Here is a 14,262-nt window from a genome sequence, read left to right on the forward strand (position 1 = left end):
CGCTTGACAGAAGTGAGGAGGGGTGAGGGGCTTTGGGAGGGTCCAAGAGGGTGGAGAAGATGGAAAATATTTTTTTAGGATTGGAATAGGAAGATTGGATCTTATCTTGAAAGAAAGTGCTTTTTGCCTGAGAGATCGAAGCAGAGAAAAAGGAGAGGAGAGCCTGATAGGTTAGGAGGTCGTCGCAGTGTTTGGATTTCCACCGTTTCCGCTCTGCTGCCCTAAGGACGGTTCTATTAGCATGCATTTAGCCAGGGAGCAGGAGGGGACTGACGAGCCGGCCGAGATGTGAGAGGACAGAGAGAGTCCAGAGAGGGTGAGAGAGTAGAGAGGAGAGTTTCCGCAGCAGAGTTTGGAGGCAGGAGTTGGAACGAGTTAGAGGAAGCGAGGGCTGAGAGCACCGATGAGGCAAAGGTACAGGGGGAGAGGGAACGGAGGTTACGGCGGACAGGTGCAGGATGAGAAGAGATTAGTTTGTTATGTTTGGAAAGGGGTAGAGAGAATGAAATGAAGAAGTGATCGGATGTGTGGAGCGGGTTTACAGAGAGGTTAGAAGTAGCGCAGTTCCTTGAGAATATGAGATCAAGGACATTGCCAGATTTATGAGTTGGTGGGGATGGAGACAGTGAGAAAGCAAAGGCGGTTAACAGAGATGTTAGTTCGTCTATCTTCCCCGTCTGGAGGTTGAAGTCTCCGAGAAGTACAGCGGGAGGACTAGATTGAGGGATGTGTGATAGGAGATTATCCAATTGCTCCAAGAAGTCCCCCAAGGCGCCTGGTGGACGGTAGAGAACAACAATGGTTCATTGTATAGGATGGGTTACTGTGACGGCATGGAATTCAAAGGTGGAAGGAGTGAAGTTAGGTAGCTTGAAGAGGGAAAAGCTCCATTTGGGAGAGAGCAGGAGACCAGTGCACCTCCTGTGCCAGTGGGTCTGGGTGTATGGGAGAAGGAATATGCTGTGGAGAGAGCTGCTGGGGTGGATGTGTTGGATGGAGTAATCCAGGTCTCAGTGAGAGCAAGCAAATCCAGGGACTGCAGGGAGGCGTAGCCAGAGAAGAAGTCAGCCTTAGGAACAGCTGACTGGCAGTTCCACAGGCCGCCTGAAACTAGATGTTGGATGTCAGTGGAGCACGTGGGATAGACGAGAGCAGGCCGGTTATAACGATTAGGAGATACACGGGGCCAGTGATAATTGCGAGAAGACACATGAACAGGAATGGAGAAAATACACATGATTATAGCATGAGGGGCTAGACAGCTAAAGAAAATAAAAATAAGACACCAGCAATACTTAGCTCAATCAGAGTAGGATTTGCCTCCTCTTTGCCACCCTCGGGACTCCAATGTCTTTGTCTCGCTGACGCTCAAGGAAAGAGCTACCTAAATGGACGCCTGATTGCTGAGTTCACACAGCTGTGGTGCCACGCCCCTCTAATTAGTTAACTCTCTACAGCTGATGGGCGACAGCTGAGAGGCCCTGCCTATTTTAATGCACGCTTGATTGCCTACTGAGCCCTGTGTAACAGGTTCACGTGATCAGATCTGAGATTTAAATTCTCTCAAAAGCGCCGTTTTAGCTACAATAACTACAGAACAATTATACAGAGTAGAATAAATGAAATAGAGAAATCTAATTAAACAAGAATATTACTTACAGTGGTTGCTGCGTCAATAGGTATTGTCGCCACCCGGTCAAGATGTACACTGACTTCTTCAGTTTTTGAATCCGCTATTTGAATGCTTTTTTAGCTGGAAGATGACCACTTCACGCTGTTGTACACTTCACGCAATCAGCTGAGAGGCCCTGCCTATTTTAATGCACGCTTGATTGCCTACTGAGCCCTGTGTAACATGTTCACGTGATCAGATCTGAGATTTAAATTCTCTCAAAAGCGCAGTTTTAGCTACAATAACTACAGAACAATTAAACAGAGTAGAATAAATGAAATAGAGAAGTCTAATTAAACGAGAATATTACTTACAGTGGTTGCTGCGTCAATAGGTATTGTCGCCACCCGGTCAAGATGCTTCTGCACAAGTAGTGGGTTTCTAAGTCACCGTCATTTATTAGGTTAACATATGTGCAAAGAAGCTTTTCCACCGAAATGTCCATGGACTCGTCAGAGGAGCCCCTTGAATGTTGAGTTATTTAACTTTGCAATTAAATCCTCCTTGAGCACATTACGGCGCACTGCATGTCCTGCACTATGTCGTTGTGAGGGCGTTCTCTGAAACGCACAGTTCTGCCAAGGTTTCACATCCCTGCAGAATGCACAGTTCATTCAAGCTTTTGTTTTTGTGTGTCAGCAACAGTTCTTTTGCCAGGTAATACACGTTCCTCTTGGCCGCAATTACCGCCTTTGATCTGGCACAGACCATTCGATTAACGGCCACTTGAACGTTGTTTCTTCGTAAATGCTGTGCATCTAGCAATGCTTTGTGATCTACCCCCTTTATGTGCATCTCTATAGTCTTCACCCTGAAGTTGGATGTCCCCGCGGTGAACACGTTGTGCTTTTTTTCCCTTACACAGTGTGCAATACATTTTATGACTTTGTTTGTTATAGCACAACCACGGGAACTTCATTTTCCAGGTTCCGACAAACTTCCTTTTGTTGTGGCTGAACGGTTTCTCTTCGTGGCTTACGGGTGTAGAAGTGACATTGTCAGATGGCGTAGGCTCTGGATGGGGTGGGAGGCTAGATGACGACAACTCCGGCCCCGGGGCAACTGCACGGGCGGGGGATACTGGCGGAGAATAGGATGGCGGCAACTCAGGCTCGGGCTGAGAGCCAACGGCAAGGCTCGCTGGCAGTACACTTGTTTCCGTCACAGGAACCGGCTTTGCTGGCGGCGAAAAAAATCCCACCAGCCTCCTTTGCCCCTCCAACAGAGGGATGTCATTTACCTTTTTGTCATTTAAACCAGGGGTTCCCAAAGTGTGGGAAGGTGAGCCTCCCCTCAGAGAACATAATCACAGCCGCGCCCCCCCTCCCAATTATTATTGCTATTATTATTATTGTTGTTGTTGCTATAATGCAGCGGTATTATAGCAAAACCGGAAAAATGGCGCCGCCCAGAGTGGCTGCCTGTACTGAGTAGCTCTTCCTTTGCTTCTAGCTTTTCTAGCTTTTCCCCCACTACTTTTACGTTTTAGTGGATTTAATTTAACTGTAAAATTGGGACACTGTTCTCAACTTGTATATATTATTGGTAGGAGTTTTACCCGTTTTGTTTGTTTTTTAAATCACACTTCCAATGGATTCAAACGGCAGGACAATCACCTACTCAGAAGAAGCGCTCCTCTCCCTCCGGGGCCAAGCTGGATTGCCACCAAGGGATATACCAGCTATTATACGCAGACACAGACGGGGGACACGAGCTGGAGTCCTCGTGAAAAAGAACAGGGAGAATAAAATGAGGAGATTCAAACCTTACCTGCCCTCCGTAATCATGGGGAACGTCAGGTCGTTGACAAACAAGACGGACGAACTTGCGGCACTCGTGAAAACCCAGAGGGAGTACCGGGAGTCGAGCTTGCTGTGTTTTACAGAGACATGGCTACACAGGGATATTCCAGACTGTCTGGTGGAGCCGGACGGCTTCACGGTGGTTCGAGCCGACAGGGACACGCGGAGCGGCAAGAAGAGAGGTGGGGGACTTGCCGTTTTCATTAACAACAAATGGTGTAACCCTAGACACATAACTGTAAAGGACAGTGTAATGGCAATTTCCTTTCCTATGTCCTATATATTTGTGCCGTTACTTTCACAGAAGGGCTGAAGAGTGATCCAGACGCAGACACAAACAGATGAGTTTCCGGTCCTTTGTGGTAGTTTATAATGAGGTTTTATTCAGCTTTACATACCAGGGTTAATTGTACAGTTCTAATTGTTGTGATGAGCATCTGCCGGGCTGGTGGAATCGGTATGCTCTCTTCCTTCTGTGTCCCTTCCTCTCCTGTCACCTATGACCTCTTTATATACACCTGTTGCAGCTAAACCCCGCCACCCAGTGTTCATAAATAATATTGCACCATACATATAACTTAAATAAACTGACACACCAACAACACCCATAAAATGGCTCCTACACACCGGCCCCTAATTGGCTTTAGTATAAGACAAAAACAATTACCAATAAATAATAAAGGAGCTATACAAATGGTGTGTATGTGTTGGCATGTAATTCTTAAAGAATGTTTAGTTTCCTTTCTTCTCCCTTATTTTAAGGGTCATCAGTCTTTGCTGTTCTTAGGTTGAAGCAGTCGTGTTGCCATCCCGTCCAGTGCTTAGAGAACCTGTGGGTTTTATTTTCACCCAATTCCAAGCCTCTCCTTATAGGGCTCCTGCATTGATGAGTCAGTCACTTCTTCAGGTCTGTCACTTGGATTCAGCCGGTGCCCTGGAACCGTAACAGCAAAATCGCAGATGAGCTGCTCGGTAAGGTGTTTGTTGGGCAAGCTGGGATTTTCTTGTCTGAATGGCAAGTCTAGGCAGTAGTGTCCATCTGACATCTCCACTTCCACTTCTGGTTCGGTCTCCACTTTCACTTCTGGTTCGGTATCTGCTACAACATGTCCATCCTCTTTGGCGTCTGCTACAACATCGCCATCCTCTTTGGCGCCTGCTACAACATCGCCATCCTCTTTGGCGTCTGACATTTTTTCAGAGTGATTCATAATGTTCAGGAATTGTTTGTCTTCTCTGGACATTTCCTCTGCTTCCTTGCTTCTATTTTCCTTGAAATCATGATTGTATTGTTTGACCAATAGCTCCTCTAGGCGTACAATGGTTATCCGATTGACAGCAGCAGCAGGGTGGCCATTAGCATCTCTGCTGTCGTTGCTTCCTTTTAGGGGACCATAAAAGACCCACCCCAGTAGGGTCTTTGCAGCATACGGTCCTTCTCCTTGGCTATTGATCAGCTCCCAAGGTTCCAATACCTTAGGAGAATTTGTCCCAATGAGTAGGTCAATGCCAGAAGCAATGTCATTAATTTTGATGTCCTTTAAGTAAGGCCATTTTTCCAAATCTTCTTGTAGAGGAATATTGTGCTTGGAAACAGGCATGGTTTTATGTGTGAAGACATCGGATAGTTTAAGGAAATTGTTTTCGTCCAGACTCGATATTTCTAAACCTGAGATATGATGACTAGACACAATTTTTTTCTGATTCATTGTCTTTAGGAGAATGTTAGTCCTTTGTCCTGTAAGGTTTAGCCTCCTTATTAAACTTTCTGTGCAAAAGGTAGATGAACTTCCATGGTCCAGAAATGCATAAGTTTGTAACACTTTGTCTCCTTTGTGGCTCTTTACTTGTACTGGTACAATGGAGAAGATGGAGTTCTCATCACCGGCCCCAATGTGCCCACATGTATGAGGTGAGATGACACTATTACTTTCCATTGGCTTCTCATTCTGTCTTGTGTGTTCTGCTTCCTCTCTTTTGCCTTTTTGTTCAATGTGGAGTATTTCAGGATGACTTTCATTGCACACATAACATGTCAAACGACTGTGGCAGTGTTTGCTCATGTGTCCTATTTGTAGGCATCCAAAACACACCCCTTTTCCTTTCAAGAAGTCCATTCTTTCTCTGTGTGTTTTCTTCAGGATGTGTGGACACTGCTCCAATGAGTGACCACTTCTTCTGCAGAACAAACACAAATGTAGGGAGTTGGTGGTTGATGGAGGTATTTTCATTCCATTCGTTGTTGCATGTTCTAGCACTGGTGTTCTTGGGCAGGTAATAATTGTTGCAAAACTACTTGCTCTTAGGCGTGGGTTTCCCTTTGAAAAGGTAGAGATAACAGTTTTGATAGCTGCAGTTGGTTTATCATCCTGGATGCTTCCAAACAGAGGATCTGACAGTATCTTCACTTGCTTTTCTACAAAGTTGACCAGGTCAGGAAATGTCGCTCGATGCCCACGCTCTTCCTGTAGCTGACATGCTCGGTTCCTCCACTTGTCTCTGAGTTTGTAGGGTAGTTTCTGAAGTATGTGTTTCATGTTTGAAACAACATTCATTTCATCCATATAGGTGAGATGTTCCATTGCATTGCAACAACCTCTTAGGAACAAAGAGAAGGCTTGCAGTGCTTCCACATCTTCGGCTTTGATCATTGTCCAGGTAAATGCTTTGTTCATGTATGCAGTGGCGATCTTGTGTTCATTACCAAAGTGGTCTTTAAGCAGCTGTTTTGCTCTTTGATAACCTTGAGCTGGAGGCAGATGTTGGCAGCTGCGCACTAGGTCCTTTGGTTGTCCTCTAGTGTATTGCTCTAGGTAATGCAGGCAGTCACTTTCATCGTCAGTTTTCCGCTCTACTCCTCTTTCAAATGCACGGATGAAGGCTTCAAACTGCAATGGGTCACCGTCATAAACAGGAATGTCTCTTGGAGGTAAAGTAGAAGTGAGATGTTGTTGAGCCAGCATAGCAGTGTTGTCATTTTGCCTCTGGGTTAGGTTATAGATGTCACCTTGATTACCATTGTTGATTACAGGTGGTGTGATGTCAACATGTCCCTGCACATGTCCCTGCATACTTTGTCTGGGAATAGAGATTTGGGCTTGATGAGACAATAATTCAGTTGGTGGTGTGATGTCAACATGTCCCTGCACATGTGTCTGTATACTTTGTCTGGGAATAGAGGTTTCGGCTTGATGAGGCAAGAATTCAGTTGCATGTAGGTTAAATCTTGCTGTAGGGTTTCTGAAGTAAGAGCTCATCCCATCTGATGCTCTAGAGGTGTGTCTTGATCCCATACTGAGCACATTTAGCCTGGCATTGGCTTCTGCCAGTTTAGTTTGTATATCCAATTGTTCCTTTTTCCGTTTCACCTGTTCTTCCTGTTGCTCCAACTGTTGTTTCTGTTGTTCCAACTGTTGTTTCTGTTGTTCCAACTGTTGTTCCAACTGTTGTTTCTGTTGTTCCAACTGTTGTTTCTGGTGTTTTAATTGTTCCCCTTGTACATCAAGCTCATGTTGACTGTTCAGTGCTGCCGCCCTTTCGATTAAAGCCGCCCTTTCTGCCTGGGCTTTAATTCGAGCAGAAGAGGTAGATGATGCATGTGATGAACCAGTGTTGTGTTTTGACTGAGGGTGTGATGCCTTTGAAACGCTGTCATCAGGTCCGATGTCATCTGAGCTGACACTTTGTTCTATGGCACGTCCCACAATAGACTGTCCACTCTCAGATAACCACACATTTGCATCTTGTATAAATCCATCAAATATATGCATCTTTTCTTGCAGCCACTGCTTTCGCCTTCCCATTTCTTCTTCAGGCAGTTGAAGGTCGGTTAATGATTTGTGATTTGCTTTCAATTCATCACACAGCTTCATAAAGTCAACCAGTTTCAACTGTATTTCCTTTGCATTGTCTTTTGAGCTCATACGCTCTTTCAGTCTTTCCATTAACTTCTTTACTTGCTTGTAGCTGAAGTTTCTTGCTTTTTGACAGTTTGCACTAAACAATTCCAATCCTTTGGCAGTGTGAGTGATAATCCTTTTTCTCTCACAGAGTGCAGCAGGGGTTCCCAAACCCTGGCACCATTTCTTCTTCTTCTTCTTCTTCTTCTTCTTCTTCTTCTTCTTCTTCTTCTTCTTCTTCTTCTTCTTCTTCTTCTTCTTCTTCTTCTTCTTCTTCTTCTTCTTCTTCTTCTTCTTCTTCTTCTTCTTCTTCTTCTTCTTCTTCTTCTTCTTCTTCTTCTTACGTGGGGGGGATATTTGTACTCTTTCCAAGTACGGTTAATTTGTTTTTCCGTGCCTCGTGGCTGGGATGGCGTCCTTCGGGCGCCGCCGGTGTCTCTGAGACACGGAGTGCGTTTGGTGGCTCAGGCCGCAAGCACAGTGGAGCAGGTGCTGCTGGCTGTGGGGGAGCAGGTAGGCCATGTAAACATCTCCTATGCTTCCCGCATGAACAAAGCGGTCGTGGTCTTTTTGAAAGACCAGAAATATGTAACCGAACTTATTGAGAGCGGATTAATGGTAAACGAGGAATATATCCAAGTTTCGCCGTTGGCGACACCGTCCACGCGGATCACTGTGTCTGGCGTTCCTCCATTCATCCCGAATGAGGCGCTGGAATGGGAGCTGAAGCGTTTCGGTAAGTTTGCCAGTAATCTCCGCACTGTTGCTCTGGGGTGTAAAGATGAAAAGTTAAAACATGTCCAATCTCTGCGGAGACAGGTGTTCATGTTTCTGACTTGTCCCACTCAGACACTGGATGTGTCTTTCCGGGTGAGGCATGAAGAGGGGTTTTATATGTTTTATGCGAGCTCAGGGAACGTAAAGTGTTTTGAGTGCGGGGAGTCGGGTCACAAACGTGTTGCATGTCCACAGAGACGGCACGCCGCTCCGCCGGGTGCGGCCAAGCCCGGGGCCGCCGAGCCCGAGGCCGCCGAGCCCGTGGCGGCGGAGCCCGTGGCCGCCGAGCCCGTGGCCGCCGAGCCCGTGGCCGCCGAGCCCGGGGCCGCAGACATTAATGAGGTGACAGAGATGGACACAGACGGTGAGGGGGATTCTGACTGTGTTTCAATTGCAGATAGTCTCTCTCATAACGCAGAGATATATTCTTTGGAAGAAATTAATGTCTTTTTAGATGAGTCCTTTGGCAAGGCAGTGGAAGTGAGAGTTTTTCCCTGACACTAACAAGTTTCTTCATACAGTGAGCACTCTTCAGAAAGTTGTAGGGTTAGACCTGCTGGATGAAAAGAGACGCTATCGTCTCAGGAAGCATGTGACTAATATGAGAAAAGTTCCGAAAGGAAGCAAAAAAGGGGGGAAACTGAAAAGGTCTAAATAATGTCAACATGATCATGCAACACTGGGTGTCTCCTCTCTGCTGTGTGTACCTGCCTGTTATTTTTCTCTATCTCCTTCCTCTGATGCAGGCTTTAAGGGTTGCTTCTTTAAACATTAACGGGGGTAGAAGTGCACAGAAAAGAGCTTTAGTGCTGGAGGTCTTTAATCAGAAAAAATTAGATCTGATATTTCTGCAGGAAACGCACAGTGATAGCCTGAATGAGACGGACTGGGAAATGTGGTGGGGGGGGTCAGTATGTACTCAGTCATGGCTCAAACCTCAGTGCTGGAGTAGCTGTTTTTTTCTCCCCCTCTCTAAATGTTAAGATTGTATCCAGCACAGAGATAGTGGCAGGTAGAGCCTTGATGGTGAAGGTGGAACTGTTAGAGTTTTTTTTTCACTTTTATTAATGTTTATGCACCCAATCAGGGCCCTGCACGTGTATCTGTGTTTCAGTTATTAAAAGATGAGTTGGACACTAGTGTACAGGGGGAGTGTGTGATACTGGGGGGGGACTGGAACGCTTGCACTAATGTCACTTTAGACAGAATAGGACGGGAGCTGCATCCTCAGTCGTCCCTTTTTCTGTCACAGGTGATGAGAGAGGCTGACTTAGTGGATGTGTGGAGGATGAAGCACCCCTCTGTTAAACAATACACCTGGATGAGAATGCTAGATGGGGGCGTCAGTGCAGCCAGGCTAGACAGATTTTACATGTCTGCTTCTTCTATTACTCGTGCAGTGAACTGTCACATCCAACCGGTTGGTTTCACAGACCATCAGCTAGTTTCTTTAGATTTAGTTTTATCCAACACAGAGAAGCTGAGATCGTTCTGGCAGTTTAATGTTAACATTTTACAAGATTTGACTTTTTGTGAGAATTTTTAATTATTTTGGATCAACTGGAAATCAAAGAAAGAGTCTTTTCCCTCCCTGAGTCAGTGGTGGGAGGTAGGAAAGGCTCAGATTAGAGTGTTCTGCCAACAGTATACAGCCTACTCCACTGCAAACATTAGGAGAGCTATAGAGCCGTTAGAGAGGGAGATCAGAGAGTTAGAGAGAGTGTCTGCTCGAAATATAGAACAGTCCCTCCTCAAACAACAACAGCTTAACTGTTTTCTTCAGGAAAAGGCCAAGGGAGCGCTGATCAGAGCCCGTTTCACTTCCATGAGAGACATTGATGCACCAACCACCTTCTTCTTCAACCTGGAGAGGTCTGTGGGCCAAAGGAAGCAGATGGTATGTCTGCGTCTCCCCGATGGACAGGTAACCTCTGAGCCTGCTGAGATGAGGAGGCATGCAGTGTCCTTCTACACAGACCTGTTCAAAGCTGAAGGTTGTGACGTGGAAGCTGCTGATGAACTTCTTCAGGGTCTTCCACAGCTGAGTCCAGCCGAAAGTGACACCCTGGGCTCTGACATTACGCTGGAGGAACTGACCTCTGCGGTGACACAGATGGCCTCCGGCAAGGCTCCCGGCATAGACGGTTTACCTGCAGACTTTTTTAAACATTTCTGGAGTATTCTGGGACATGACTTGCTAGAAGTGTTGATGGAGTCCTTTGGGAAAGGGACTCTTCCAGCTTCCTGTAGGCGTGCAGTGATTTCACTGTTGCCTAAGAAAGGAGATCTAACCCTGCTGAAGAACTGGAGACCTGTGGCTCTCCTATGTACGGACTATAAGATACTGTCAAAGGTCTTAGCTAACAGACTGAAGGTTTTTATCGAACTTCTTATCGGTCCTGATCAGACATATTGCATCCCTGGCAGATCAATTGTGGACAATTTGTTTTTGATGAGAGACACTTTTGATGTTTGTAAACTGTATAATATAAATGTTGGTATTATTTCTATTGACCAGGAGAAGGCGTTTGATCGTGTGGATCACATGTTTCTGGCTGCCACATTGCAGGCTTTTGGTGTTGGGGAGCATTTTTTGTCCTGGGTGAAGTGTTTGTACAGTGATGCATGTTGTGTTGTGAAGGTGGGGGGAGGGCTGAGCAGACCTGTACCAGTTAAAAGGGGGATCAGGCAGGGCTGCCCATCTCAGGCCTATTATATAGTATTGCCATCGAGCCGCTTTTGTGCAGACTTAGAAACCGGCTGAGGGGCCTGTGTCTGCCAGAGTCAGCTCAGGCCCCCCCGGTGGTTGTATCAGCTTATGCTGATGATGTCAGTGTTTTTGTCCAGGGTCAGCGAGATATCCAGGAGCTACAGGACAGTCTAGCTTTGTACAGGAAGGCTGCTTCAGCCAAAGTTAATTGGGAGAAGAGTGAGGCAGTTTTGGTAGGTCAGTGGAGTCTTGAAAATAGGCCCAGTCTTCCTGGTAACCTTAGCTGGGGAAACAAGGGTTTAAAGGTCCTGGGAGTTTGGTTGGGGTCTGAGGACATGGTGGCACAGAACTGGGAGGGATTGCTGGAAAAGGTGCAAGCAAAATTAGCCAAATGGAAATGGCTGCTCCCCCAGCTGTCCTACAGGGGAAGAGTTCTTGTCGCCAACAATCTGGTTGCCTCGTCTCTGTGGCACAGACTGCAGGTGTTAACCCCACCGCCGGGCCTCATGAAACAACTGCAGCGGCTCCTCGTGGATTTCTTCTGGTCGGGTCATCACTGGGTGCCAGCATCGGTCCTGTACCTGCCTGTGGTGGAGGGGGGGCAGGGTCTCGTGGACATTACTGCAAGGACTGCTGCTTTTAGACTGCAGGCAGCTCAGCGGCTGCTGTATGGTGCCTCTCCCTGCTGGCTGGCTATGGCCCGGCTGTTGCTCTGGAGGGCGGGGGGCTTTGGTTTTGATAAACACCTGTTTCTGCTGAAGGCCCCTGCGTACAAGATCACTGGACTTACACCTTTTTACTGCTCAGTCATCAATGCCTGGAAGATTCTGAGTTTTACCAGACCACCCGACCCCCGGCCTGGGATGTGGCTGTTTGAGGAGCCACTGTTTGACACTGGTTTTCTTTCTGGAACCCTTTTCTCTTCAGCCACCCTAAAGAACGCGTTCATTGAAGCGGGAGTGGTAAAACTTGGCCATTTGACGGGGGTCTCCATGGAAAAACTGGCTGAGGTGACGGGCATTCGATCAACCCGAGTTCTGGAGAACCTGGTAGATGAGGTGTGGCAGTCGCTGTCGCCATCCCACCTGACCTTTGCTCTGGATGCAGATCTGGCTGACCAGTGGAGAAAGGGACATGATTATGTTTTTCCTGCCTTGAGTGTGGGTCCTGCGGTGGGGGAATGGAGAGAGGAGGATGGTCTCCTGCTATCACTGGGGACTCTAACACCTGCAAAGTTCAGCGCCTGCAATGGGAAGAAGCTATATCTTAGCTGCGTAAAGGTGTTAAACCTCAGCTCGCTCGCAGGCGTCAGAGAGTCGAGGTGGACGGATGTGTTTGGCTTGGGCTCTTCCCCTCAGGGCAGCTGGCGGATCCTGTATAAATCTCCGGTTGAAAAACGGATGGCTGACATCCAATGGAGAATTATACACGGTGCAATAGCCACTAACAAATACAGAGCTCATTTTGACCCAGGCACAAGGGGAGGCTGTCCGTTCTGTTTTATGGCAGAAACATTGGAGCATTTAGTCGTGTCCTGTCCCAGATTGGCTGGTCTTAAAAAAATGTTACAGGGGTGGGTGGAAGGGTTCGGGGAGGTTTTCTCCATACCACTTTTTGTCCATGGCCCCAAATACATCCTGAAAAAGAAGGAAACCCTACTATTGATGAATTTCTTGTTTGCTAATGCAAAATTAGCTATCTGGAAAAGTAGGAAGAACCAACTTGCTGGAGTGGGATGGACGGATGCAGTGCTCTGTCTGAGGGGGCTGGTGGCAGCGCGTCTGAGGGTGGAGCATGCGTACTATACGCTGATCAATCACCTGCAGGGGTTTCTGGATGTGTGGGCTGTTGGGCAGGTTCTGTGCTCGCTGGGGGAGAATGACTCTCTCATATTGAAGTTTTAAAGGATAGGTGTAGTTTTTGTTTTTAAAGTGTGTAAAAGAGGATGTTTTTAAATGGGTAAAACGCTTTTCAAATGATATTTATTTGGTAGTCATGAAAATCTGTTTATTTATTTGATTGTGTAATGTTTTAGTTTTGTTCCGACTCTTTTGCAGGGTGGGTGTATGTTTAAAACAAATGCAAATAAAATTTGTTTTAAAAATCAAAAAATCTTCTTCTTCTTCTTCTTCTTCTTCTTCTTCTGTGGTGGAGGTGTGTTTTTGAAGAGGGAAGAGGGTTTTTCACTTTTAGTTCGTTTGTTTCTGTTTCAATCGTTTTCTTTCACTGTATCATCTTACGTGGGGATATTTGTACTCTTTCCAAGTACGGTTAATTTGTTTTTCCGTGCCTCGTGGCTGGGATGGCGTCCTTCGGGCGCCGCCGGTGTCTCTGAGACACGGAGTGCGTTTGGTGGCTCAGGCCGCAAGCACAGTGGAGCAGGTGCTGCTGGCTGTGGGGGAGCAGGTAGGCCATGTAAACATCTCCTATGCTTCCCGCATGAACAAAGCGGTCGTGGTCTTTTTGAAAGACCAGAAATATGTAACCGAACTTATTGAGAGCGGATTAATGGTAAACGAGGAATATATCCAAGTTTCGCCGTTGGCGACACCGTCCACGCGGATCACTGTGTCTGGCGTTCCTCCATTCATCCCGAATGAGGCGCTGGAACGGGAGCTGAAGCGTTTCGGTAAGTTTGCCAGTAATCTCCGCACTGTTGCTCTGGGGTGTAAAGATGAAAAGTTAAAACATGTCCAATCTCTGCGGAGACAGGTGTTCATGTTTCTGACTTGTCCCACTCAGACACTGGATGTGTCTTTCCGGGTGAGGCATGAAGAGGGGTTTTATATGGTTTATGCGAGCTCAGGGAACGTAAAGTGTTTTGAGTGCGGGGAGTCGGGTCACAAACGTGTTGCATGTCCACAGAGACGGCACGCCGCTCCGCCGGGTGCGGCCGAGCCCGGGGCCGCCGAGCCCGAGGCCGCCGAGCCCGTGGCGGCGGAGCCCGTGGCGGCGGAGCCCGGGGCGGCGGAGCCCGTGGCCGCCGAGCCCGTGGCCGCCGAGCCCGGGGCCGCAGACATTAATGAGGTGACAGAGATGGACACAGACGGTGAGGGGGATTCTGACTGTGTTTCAATTGCAGATAGTCTCTCTCATAACGCAGAGATATATTCTTTGGAAGAAATTAATGTCTTTTTAGATGAGTCCTTTGGCAAGGCAGTGGAAGTGAGAGACTTTTTCCCTGACACTAACAAGTTTCTTCATACAGTGAGCACTCTTCAGAAAGTTGTAGGGTTAGACCTGCTGGATGAAAAGAGACGCTATCTCAGGAAGCATGTGACTAATATGAGAAAAGTTCCGAAAGGAAGCAAAAAAGGGGGGAAACTGAAAAGGTCTAAATAATGTCAACATGATCATGCAACACTGGGTGTCTCCTCTCTGCTGTGTGTACCTGTCTGTTAT

Source organism: Pseudochaenichthys georgianus, chromosome 6 (assembly GCF_902827115.2).
Source record: "Pseudochaenichthys georgianus chromosome 6, fPseGeo1.2, whole genome shotgun sequence".
Taxonomy (NCBI): Eukaryota; Metazoa; Chordata; class Actinopteri; order Perciformes; family Channichthyidae; genus Pseudochaenichthys; species Pseudochaenichthys georgianus.